Source organism: Rutidosis leptorrhynchoides, chromosome 9 (assembly GCF_046630445.1).
Source record: "Rutidosis leptorrhynchoides isolate AG116_Rl617_1_P2 chromosome 9, CSIRO_AGI_Rlap_v1, whole genome shotgun sequence".
Taxonomy (NCBI): Eukaryota; Viridiplantae; Streptophyta; class Magnoliopsida; order Asterales; family Asteraceae; genus Rutidosis; species Rutidosis leptorrhynchoides.
Genome location: NC_092341.1, coordinates 295,094,997 through 295,106,625, shown reverse-complemented (window position 1 = coordinate 295,106,625; position 11,629 = coordinate 295,094,997).

Below are 11,629 nucleotides of genomic sequence, written 5' to 3'. Positions count from 1 at the left end.
CTATACATCCTACGGCCAAGTATAAATCTAAGAAAACTTCTATCATCTAACCTAACTACATCCGTATTTAACGCTATAGTCCTCATAAGCTCAACACACCATTCCTTATATACAGGCCTACGAATAGTGAATAAACGTTCCCAATCGGGAAAAGAAGAGCTAATATACCTTTGGATCAAATGCTGTCTAACTGAGTTAACTAGTTGGACCCTTTCCAAAGGCTCCCAATCGATTATCCTCGGCACTTCTACATTTTTCGTTACCAGTTTGAATTTGTTACTTTGATACGTCGGGTAATCTCTCCAGCTTCGATCAAATCTCAAATTAGGATGCAACTGTTCTTCATGAATCGTTGGGTGTTCTATTATCGGATGAATCAGAAAAATTACGTAGGCATTAACATATTCTAGTTGCGGATTATAATATGGTACGTGTTGATCAGGTTGTTATTGTTGTTCCTGTTGTTGTGCCTGTTCAGGTTCTGGTTCATATTGTGGCTCATATTGCATTTTTGGTTCAGGTTCTGGAGCAGGTTACCTAGATGATGATGATGCACCATCAGTATCGGTATTTCTCTGCAAAACACATTAAACACAAAATTTGTGCATTCAAATATGCATTAGTGTTAGCAAAATAACAAATTGAAACAATTACAATAACATGTTCAATCAAAATTATACTTATTCACATTTTTACAATTTTAACAATTCTACACTTTTTCAAATAAGCATATATATAAAATGTTTACAAAGTTCATAAGTATTCTACTCAAATAACATGTCAAAATAATCATTAATAGCAATTAAACAAGTTTCAAATGGCATTTACATCAATTTAATCAAGTTCATGAATTTTAAACCTAAAAAGTTTACTTTAATTCTCAAAAATCATGTTTAGGATCAAAGTTTAGATCATTTAGCTACCTAAACATGTTACACTACTTAATTTAGCGATAATTCATGAAAAAAAAATCGGCCATTACCTGTTTATATCAAAAAGCCCCAAATTGCTCAAGAACACAAACCCTAGATTCCTAAAAATTTTGAAGTTTTTGGCTTCAAATCATGTTAAATAGCATCAATCTAGGTTATACATGCATAATATACTAACAATTTAACTCTAATTACACTAGAAATTAACAAAATCAAATTAGGTAAAATATTGATAATTATCACAAAAACTAGGAAAAATAAGAGTTTAGGGGTGTAATTTTTACCTTCTTGCTAAAAAATCCAAACCTAGGCATGATTGTAGCGAAGTTTTGTGAGAAATTTGGAGTAATTTGGTGAAAAAATGAGAATTTTTGGTGAGGATTTAAGTGTATGCTCGTGTGTATGTGTGTGTTGGAGTGGAGACAGAGACAGACTCGCTGGAACTTATCATTCTGACCTGTTTTAGGTCCCCATGCGACCGCATGGAAATGAAGGGGAAACCCCATGCGACCGCATGGGGTCTGTTATTATTTTTTATTTTATTTTATTTTATTTTATTTTTTTTAAAAACCTTCAACAAAGAAAACATAAATTAATAAATTTTAAAAATTTGTTTCTTTTAGAATGAGGGAGTTTCAGATCGTTGTCCTAGTCCGTCCCTCTACAAAAGTTTAAAATTTGTTACTTTTTAAGCGTCGTTTTTTAAAAGCAAAGATTTTTGGATTTTTTTAATATTTTTGGCATACTTTAATTCAATAAGATTAAAAATAATGATAGTAAAATTTCTCTTCCCTCCCTTAGGTAAAGCAATTTCGGTTCAACGACCTAGTTTTCAACTCACGATGAATTTTTAGATATCAAATTTTTAACTTAATGAAATAAAGTACATTTTGTTTTTAAATTCACACCAAATTTATATTTAAAATGCATAAAATTAAAAATTCATATAAATATCATTTTTATACATACAAACTTATATTAAAAATATTAATTTTTCAAATATTTACAAACTTAAATATATTGATTTTAAAAAGTTTACAATATTAAATTAATATTTATATATTAATTTTAAAAACAATGTAAAAATTAAAATTAAAAATCTTTTTGGTCTTTTATCCCACTTTAATCAATCAAATATTATCAAAAATATACGCCCCACTTTTCGGTAAAGTAATTTCGGTTCCATAACCTAGTTTTACTCCTGACGAATTTCTGAAATATTTTGAGTTGATTGATTAAAGATATTTATACCTTAAGAATAAACGGTAAATTTCACAGTGATGTAATAAATTTTTATATGATATCAATAATTTCGGTTACGCATACCTAATTTTATTGAATACCAATTTGATACTTTATAGCGAACGATTCAGCGTTTATTATCAAAAGGTTAAAAGCAATAAAAATAAAAATAAAAACTATACATACTTACATGTGAGATAGAATTCTCAGAGACCTGCTTTAGCCGACTCATATGAGAGTCGTGTGATTTGGTTTTCCATAGTTACGTAAGCGTAACCTCGATTTTTCAATATCTTTTCTTCTAAACATATAAACGGTCCTTCTCTGAATAGAGTAACAAATTCGGTATTTGAATATGTTTGATTATTTGAACATTTACCTTCGTGTGACCATTTTCCGCATTTATAACATCTTTCAAGGTGTCGTGCTCTTCTTTTTGTTGCCGATTTTGATTTTTCTTTACCAAAATGTATCTTATGATGATCTTTTCTGAGTTCTTTTCTTACTCCATCCATTTTGCCTCTTATTACTGACACCAGGTCACTCGGGAGTGTGTCATTATTACGTTTAGTAATCAAAGCGGTTCAGAGCAAAGGAATTCTTCATCTCGTAAAACCTAAAAAAATAAAAATTCAGAATGGAGGGAGAAGACTAGTTCTTTAGGGTCTGCTAGGGAAAGACCATTCGGATTCCATTCTCGAAAACTACACGAAAACAGAATATCTAACTCTAACAGAAATACATATTACCCTAAAAAAATTCGAATTTTCCCACACTTAGTTAGTTGTGGTATCGAAATTGTGATTAACTTCATCTTCAACTTCCATTAGATTATCTATGTAATGTTTAACTCTGTGACCATTAACTTTAAATTCAATCCCATTTGAATTTATTAACTCTATTATTCCGTATGGGAAAACTCTTTTGACTATGAATGGTCCAGACCATCTTGATTTCAATTTTCCAGGAAATAGCTTGAATCGTGAATTAAAAAGAAGAACTATGTCTCCTTTAAATTCTTTTGAACTTCTGATTCTTTTATCATGCCATTTCTTCGTTCTTTCTTTATAGATTAACGAATTTTCGTATGCTTCATGTCTTAATTCTTCTAATTCGTTTAATTGACTTAACCGTAGACGTCCAGCTTCATGTAAATCAAGATTACATGTCTTCAAAGCCCAAAATGCTTTATGTTCAATTTCTACTAGAACATGACATGCTTTTTCATAAACGAGTCTAAAAGGTGTGGTTCCAATTGGAGTTTTGTAGGCTGTTCTAAAAGCCCAGAGTGCATCCTCCAATTTCATGGACCATTCCTTCGGATTTGATCCTACGGTTTTCTCTAGAATACATTTTAAAGCTCGGTTGGTATTTTCAACTTGTCCACTTGTTTGTGGATGATAAGCGGTTGAGATTTTATGAGTTACTCCATATCTTTTAAGAACTTTCTCAAGTTGATTATTACAAAAATGAGTACCCCGATCACTTATTAAAGCTTTCGGTGTTCCCAACCTTGCAAAAAGACGTTTTAAAAAGTTGACTACAACTCGTGCATCGTTAGTTGGGAGAGCTTGTGCTTCCGCCCATTTAGATACATAATCAATGGCAATGAGAATGTAGAGATTATTATGAGATTTTGGAAATGGACCCATAAAGTCAATACCCCAAACGTCAAATACTTCACATAGTTGAATGACATTTTGTGGCATTTCATCACGTTGACTTATTTTTCCAGCCCTTTGACAAGCATCACAGGATTTGCAAAGAAGGTGTGCGTCTTTGAAAATTGTAGGCCAATAGAATCCAGCATCGTATACTTTTCTTGCTGTAAGTTGAGGCCCATAATGCCCTCCTGTTGGTCCTATGTGACAATGATTTAAGATTTGACTCGCTTCATCCCCGAATACACATCGGCGTATTATTCCATCGGGACAACTTTTAAACAAATGTGGATCTTCCCAGAAATAGTGTTTTATATCACTAAAGAATTTCTTTCGTTTTTGGTACAACAACCCTTTTTCAAGGAATCCACATACTAAGTAGTTTGCATAGTCTGCAAACCATGGAATTTCACTATAATCAATCTTCAATAGATATTCATCAAGAAAGTTATCTTGTATGGCCGATTCATTTAGAACTTCTAATTCAGGATTTTCAAGACGAGAAAGATGATCAGCGGCGAGATTTTCTGCTCCCTTTTTGTCTCGGATTTCAATATCGAACTCTTGTAAGAGTAAGATCCAACGGATTAATCGTAGTTTAGCATCTTGTTTCGAAAATAGGTATCTAAGAGCAGAATGGTCGGTATAGACCACCGTTTTAGCTAGAACGAGATATGAACGAAATGTGTCAAAAGCAAAGACAATAGCAAGGAACTCTTTTTCAGTAGTTGTGTAATTCGTTTGTGCTCCTTGTAACGTCTTACTAGCGTAATAAATAGGTTGAAATCGTTTTTCAATCCTTTGTCCTAAAACGGCTCCCATTGCAAAATCACTTGCATAGCACATGAGTTCAAACGGTAGATTCCAATTTGGAGTTATCATGATCGGCGCATTAGTGAGTTTTTCTTTAAGAATATTAAAAGATTTGATGCATTCATCTGATAAGATGAATGGAGCATCCTTTTCTAGGAATTTATTCATAGGAGTGGCAATTTTAGAAAAATCTTTTATGAAACGTCGGTAAAAACCGGCATGCCCTAGAAAACTCCTAACTCCTCTAACATTGGTGGGATGTGGAAGTTTAGCAATTACATCTACTTTAGCTCTATCCACTTCAATTCCTTCCTTTGAAATTTTATGACCAAGAACGATGCATTCTTTAACCATTAAATGGCATTTCTCCCAATTAAGAACTAGATTTGATTGTTCGCATCTAATAAGCATTCGTTCAAGATTAACTAGACATGTTTCAAAAGTATCACCGAAGACTGAAAAGTCATCCATGAAAACTTCCATGCATTCTTCTATCATGTCGTGAAAAATCGCCATCATACACCTTTGAAAGGTTGCAAGGGCGTTGCAAAGTCCAAATGGCATGCGTTTGTAAGCAAAAGTACCATAAGGGCACGTGAATGTGGTTTTCTCTTAGTCCTCGGGTGCTATTGGAATTTGAAAATATCCGGAAAAACCGTCAAGAAAACAATAGTAACTATTTCCGGCTAATCTTTCCAACATTTGATCAATGAAAGGTAATGGAAAGTGATCTTTTCTGGTGGTGTCATTTAATTAACTATAATCAATACAAACACGCCATCCTGTTACAGTCCTAGTAGGAATAAGCTCATTTTTTTCATTTGTGATGACAGTCATGCCACCCTTCTTAGGTACGCATTGAACTGGCTTACCCATGGACTATCAGAGATTGGATAAATTAAACCTGCATCAAGCAGTTTAATAATTTCTTTCTTAACAACATCTTGCATATTAGGATTTAGTCTTCGTTGGCGTTGCACATATGTTTTATGACCTTCTTCCATAAGGATTTTATGTGTGCAATACGAAGGACTTATACCTTTAATGTCATGAATCTTCCATGCAATGGCTGGTTTATGAGCTTTTAGCACAGAAATGAGTTGAGATTTTTCATTTTTCACAAGAGAAGACGATATTATTACAGGTAATTCAGATTCACCATGTAAATAAGCATATTCCAAATGGTTTGGAAGTGGCTTTAACTCTAATGTTGGTGGTTCTTCTATCGATGATTTATATCGATATCTGTCTTCTTCTTTTAGCATTTGAATTTCTTCTGTTGTTGGTTCATATTCATTAGCCATAAGTGTAGCTAACATTTCAGCTTCATCAATTGGTTCAGTTCCTTCTCCTAAAGAACATTCTCCTGTTCCTTGTAATTCTAGAAATTTTTCTAACAATTCTGCATGTGAATCTATAGTTTGAATATAATAACATGTATCATCTGCAGATTGCGGTTGTTGCATGGATCTATCAACAGAAAAGGTAACACTCTCGTCCTCTATACTTAGGGCCAGTTTCTTACCGAACACGTCTATTATTGCTTTAGCCGTGTTTAAGAATGGTCTTCCTAATATAAGAGGAACTCGAGAATCTTCTTCCATGTCCAGAATAACAAAATCTACTGGAAATACTAAAGTACCAACTTTAACTAGCATGTTCTCCATTATCCCTCTAGGATATTTTACTGATCGATCGGCTAGTTGTATACATATTCATGTTGGTTTCAATTCTTCGAGGTCTAGTTTAGCGTATAGTGAATACGGCATTAGATTTATACTAGCACCTAAGTCTGCCAATGCTTCTATTGAACTAAGACTACCCAGAAAATATGGAATTGTGGAACTTCCTGGATCAGATAATTTTTCTGGTATTTTATTCAATAGCACTGCAGAACAATTAGCATTCATAGTAACAGCCGAGAGTTCTTCCATTTTCTTTCTATTTGTGATTAGATCTTTCAGGAATTTAGCATATCTTGGCATTCCTGAAATTACATCAATGAAAGGAAGATTTACATTTATTTGTTTAAACATATCCAAGAATTTGGATTGCTCGGCTTCAAGTCTTTCTTTTTTCATTTTACTCGGGTAAGGAAGTGGTGGTTGGTATGGTTTAACATAAGGTTTAGCCTTAACTGTGTTATCTTCATTAACCTTTTCAACTACCGGTTCTTTTTCCTTTTCTTGCTCAGATTGTGGTTCTTGTGGAGTAGGAATAGAGTCATCAGAAATTACAGGTATTTCAGGTGGTTTAAGTGTAATACCACTTCTTGTGGTAATGGCTTTAACTGTTTCATTCCGGGAGTTAGCATTTGTATCACTAGGTAAACTTCCCGATTTTTTTTCAGCTATCAACCTTGCTAGGTTGCTTACTTCTTGTTCTAGATTTTGGATAGAAGCTTGTTGATTTCTAAATGCTTGAGCATTTTGTTCATTCGTTTGTTTCCGAGATGTGAAAAACTGCGTTTGAGATTCAACTAGCTTCGACATCATGTCTTCTAAATTTGGAATTTCATCATCAGTTTGTGGTGGTTTGTTTTGAAAAATAGGTCTTTGCTGATTGTAAGTATTATTGGATACTTGTTGATTGCTAGGACCTTGTTGGTTGTTGTATGGAACATTTTGGTTATAATTTTGGTTTTGATTGTAGATTGGTCTTGACGGTTGATAATTATTCTGATAATTATTTCCAGGCCTTTGGTTCATATATGAAACATTCTCTCTTTGTTCCATTGTTTGTTCAATACTGAGATAATCTTTTGTCAAATGTGGTCCTCCACACTGCTCACAACTAATTCGTATTGTGTGAATATCTTTAGTCATCTTTTCCATTCGTCTCTCGACAGCATCTATCTTTGCGGAAATGGAATCAAAGTCATAGCTAGAATCGGCTCTAGCCGCTTTAGATGATCTAATGATATCTTTTTCTTGATGCCACTCATGTGAGTGGGAAGCAGTGTTATCAATAATTTTGTAAGCCTCAGTTGCGGGTTTCTTCATAATAGAACCACCAGCTGCTATATCGATGTCTTTTCTTGTAGTGATGTCGCATCCTTGGTAGAATATTTGTACTATTTGATAAGTGTCTAAACCATGTTGCGGACATCCTCTCAATAACTTTCTAAATCTTGTCCACGCCTCATATAGAGTTTCATTTGGCTTTTGTGTGAACGTAACAATTTCTCCTTGAAGTCTCACGGCTTTAGATGCCGGAAAGAATTGTTTAAGAAAATTTTCAACTAAGACATCCCATGTATCAATCGCCCCTTCAGGTAATGATTCTAACCAATCTTTGGCTTCTCCCTTTAAATTCTAGGGAAATAACATGAGATAGATCTGTTCATCCTCCACTTCTCGGATTTTAAATAGAGTATAGATCCTATTAAAGGTACGAAGATGTTCATTTGGATCTTCCTTTGGCGCACCACTAAATTGGCATTGATTAGTTACCATGTGTAGGATTTGTCCTTTAATTTCATAATCTGGCCCATTAATGTCTGGTTGATTAATTGCGTGACCTTGGCCAGTGCGTTTAGCTCTCATTCGGTCTTCCATACTTAGAGGTTCCAAATTTTCCATGATTGAATTTGTTGAATCTGAATCACTACAGGATTCTGATTTAATGGTTTGTTCCTCGACAATCTCTGTTTGAATGATTGGTGGTTCCGGAGGAAAGATTAATGGTTCAGGATCTCTGAATTGTCCCTGAATATCCTCTGGATTCTCAATTGTGAAGTCGGGTTCAAAAAATGGATTATCGGAAATTTGAATTGGAGTACTTGGTCGACTGGATGACGATTCTAAAGAAAAATCAACGGCGACAATATTGGCTAGATGTCTTGATCGAGTTACAAGTGGTGAACGTATGAAAGGTGGTGAACGTTTTGCTCTGTGCATTCACTGAATATCCTATTAGTTATAAAAGATAAAAATTATATAAGTTATCAAATTAATAGACTTTTCTGATTTTGCCCGCGTTTCGAATAGCCAATAGATGCAGCAGGTAGCCAGGATCCTCTAAATCGAAAGCCCACAACTCGCCACTAACAAATCCAACTATTACTACGAACCAGAAAATTTTGGATGTCTATCAATTTAACCGCTTAAAATAATTTTTCGTCGAAATTTAAAGAAATTTTAGAGAAGAAATAGAAAATTCTTTGTCCTAAAAACTAAAGTGGCGAGAAATAAGAAAGAAAATTCTATGTCCTAAAATCAAGTCTATTTAAAGGGCATTTGTCATTCATTTTCAACACACACTTCAATTCACTTCTTTCTCTCTCTTGTGCAATATTAGTCATACTTTCAAGGTCTTCGACTCCGTGCAGGAAACCTAGTACCCGGAGAAGAACACCGAAGATTGTATTAGGAGTGGTCTGGAGTCTTAAAGTTGTCACTTTTGTATTCAGAACTCGTTTAATCTACTGGTAATTCTATCCCTTTTCTTTATATAATGTCTTTCATTATTATGCTCTGTGATATCGTTGCCATGATTAGCGAGTAGTTATATTTAGTGTATGTTATGACGTAATCAGTTATAATGCCGAAATTATATTGTGGCTTGTGTATCTTATTAAAATGCTTTCCGATTATACTTTAAACTCAATCGCTTTTCCAACTAATATAACGTAGTTATTGTCTCTGTTATTAGGAAGTCGCGAACCCCGATTCAGAGTACGCTATATGTGTCACCCCTTGGTAAGAGAAGTCTATCGGATACAACTCGAGTTTGACTGAGGCACACCAGTTGTAGTAAGTCCACCGAGCCTTGGATTCTGACTGAGGACTCTTTCGCAGTGAAACATCTGACTAGACCCTTAGTACATTGTCGGTCCCAGACCATGCTAGTGTAGTCACTAAGCATATAAACTTCGTACGTGTAAGCTGAAGTACAACGGTTGTTGTAAGCTGTACCTCTGCTAAGTAAGGCCATGGAACACGGTTAATGTCGACTATTACACTTCACCATAATGCGGTCTCAAGTATTGCACCCTGCTTGAGGGATTCTTAGTTAATTAAGGAACTGTTTGTTCGAACGTATAAAGGATTGGACCGTTAGGATAACCGAACGTATTCCTGGAAGTCAGCTCGACTTGGCCAGGGTGTACTTTATGGTTGAACTCTTTTAAGGGGCTAACTATCCTCTAAACCAATCATTAACGAAAGCATCGAGACCCATCACGTCTATCAGATATGGGGAACCATGTATTCTATTATACTTAAGAAAGTTTAGACCATTTTTCAATGTTAATACGTCACCCAACTGAGTCGCTCAATTGGATGAGCCGTCTGAACGTGTATGCCTGTAATCAGACTGCACGGGCGTCGGGGGTAAGGGACGTTGCTATCTATTCAGAATCTTCAAGCCTATCGCATTACCCAGTGACATATTGATGTGCGTAGAGGTGTATACGAAATAGTTATATTTTTATTACGAAATACTATTGATGTGCGTGATCGTGTCCTTTTATTTTGAACAGATTTAGATTGAATTTATTACACGAATTGGTTGTGATTATATGGCGTTTTTATGATTTCGGATTGATTTCACTCATATAGGCAACTTTGTCCTATCCGTATAGTAATAGTTTATTTGGTAAATCCGGTTCGTTCCACAGGGAGGTTGAGTTTTCAAGGTTTTAATCGCTAAAAGATAAACTAATTAAAAGGGGAATTTTGAATTAGGGTTTACTACTTAATTGAACGGAATTTAAATTTAACTAAAACTAAATAACTAAATTAACGATAATAAAAATACAATTTAAACTAATTTATCAAAATAGAAGAAATAAGGTTTTTCATGGAAATATAGCAAAATAGCAAAAAGTAATTAAAGTTTACGATATGGCAATAAGTGAAATTGAAGAGATTTAAAATAAGGTAAAGTAGTGGCTACTAAAATATGTCCCCTCTGGATTTTTGGATTGTTTTTAAGTCCGATTACCATGTTTTAATATATATCCTTATAATTTATCTTACGATTAATAAAGATTTAACTAACTAAAATTAAATCTAACTTTCGTTTCGATCTCGTTCTAGCGAATTAAATTATACCCAGACTATTCAAATTAAGATTTAATCCAGTTTTTACTTTCGTTAAAACCAAAATTATAACGGTCTTACCCTTTTTATAATTACACGATTATATAAATTATAATATTACCCAAACCACCGAATCACACTTCTAAATTGTTGTCAATAATTTGTCCATATGCCCGTCTAGATCACTGAGGTGTTGAAGCATAATTTATGTAAATTTAATGCACTTTCGTTTATTAATTTAATAAATTATGTGATAGGGGTGAAAATATTAAATTATATAACAATGGGTCGGTGATTAAACTTAATATTAAAAATAGTCAACGTTACATCATAATATTATAATATGGTTCAATCTATTTGTCCAGAGGTTCTACATTTTAGTTACCACTATAAATATTTAGTTGGACATTATAACGGCGTAACAATATAAATTATATAAAATGGACATGGTAACAATAATAATAATAATAATAAACGATAACAATAATAATTAATAAATAACGATAATAACGATGATAATAATAAATATTACGATAACAATAATAAATAATAATAATAATAATAGTAATAACAACGATAATAACGATAATAACGATACGCGAAAATAAAGTTGGGACGTGGAGACTTACAGCGAGTTGGAACGGTAAAAAGTGATATAATTAGCGTAGTGGTACCCGGACAGAACTTCGACTAAAAACCCGTAAATTAAACGTTACAATAACCTTATTATTAAAATAAACTTAAATTAAAATTATAATTAAAATTATATATATAAGTATTACAGAGGAAAAGAAAATATTGTACATATAAAGCTCGAGCAAACTGGCTTTTTATAGATATTTGGCCTGCTACAGTAACCCATGCGATCGCATGGGTTTTATGCCTATTTCCCATGCGATCGCATGGCCGCCAGATCCAGCTCACAATTTTTTAGATT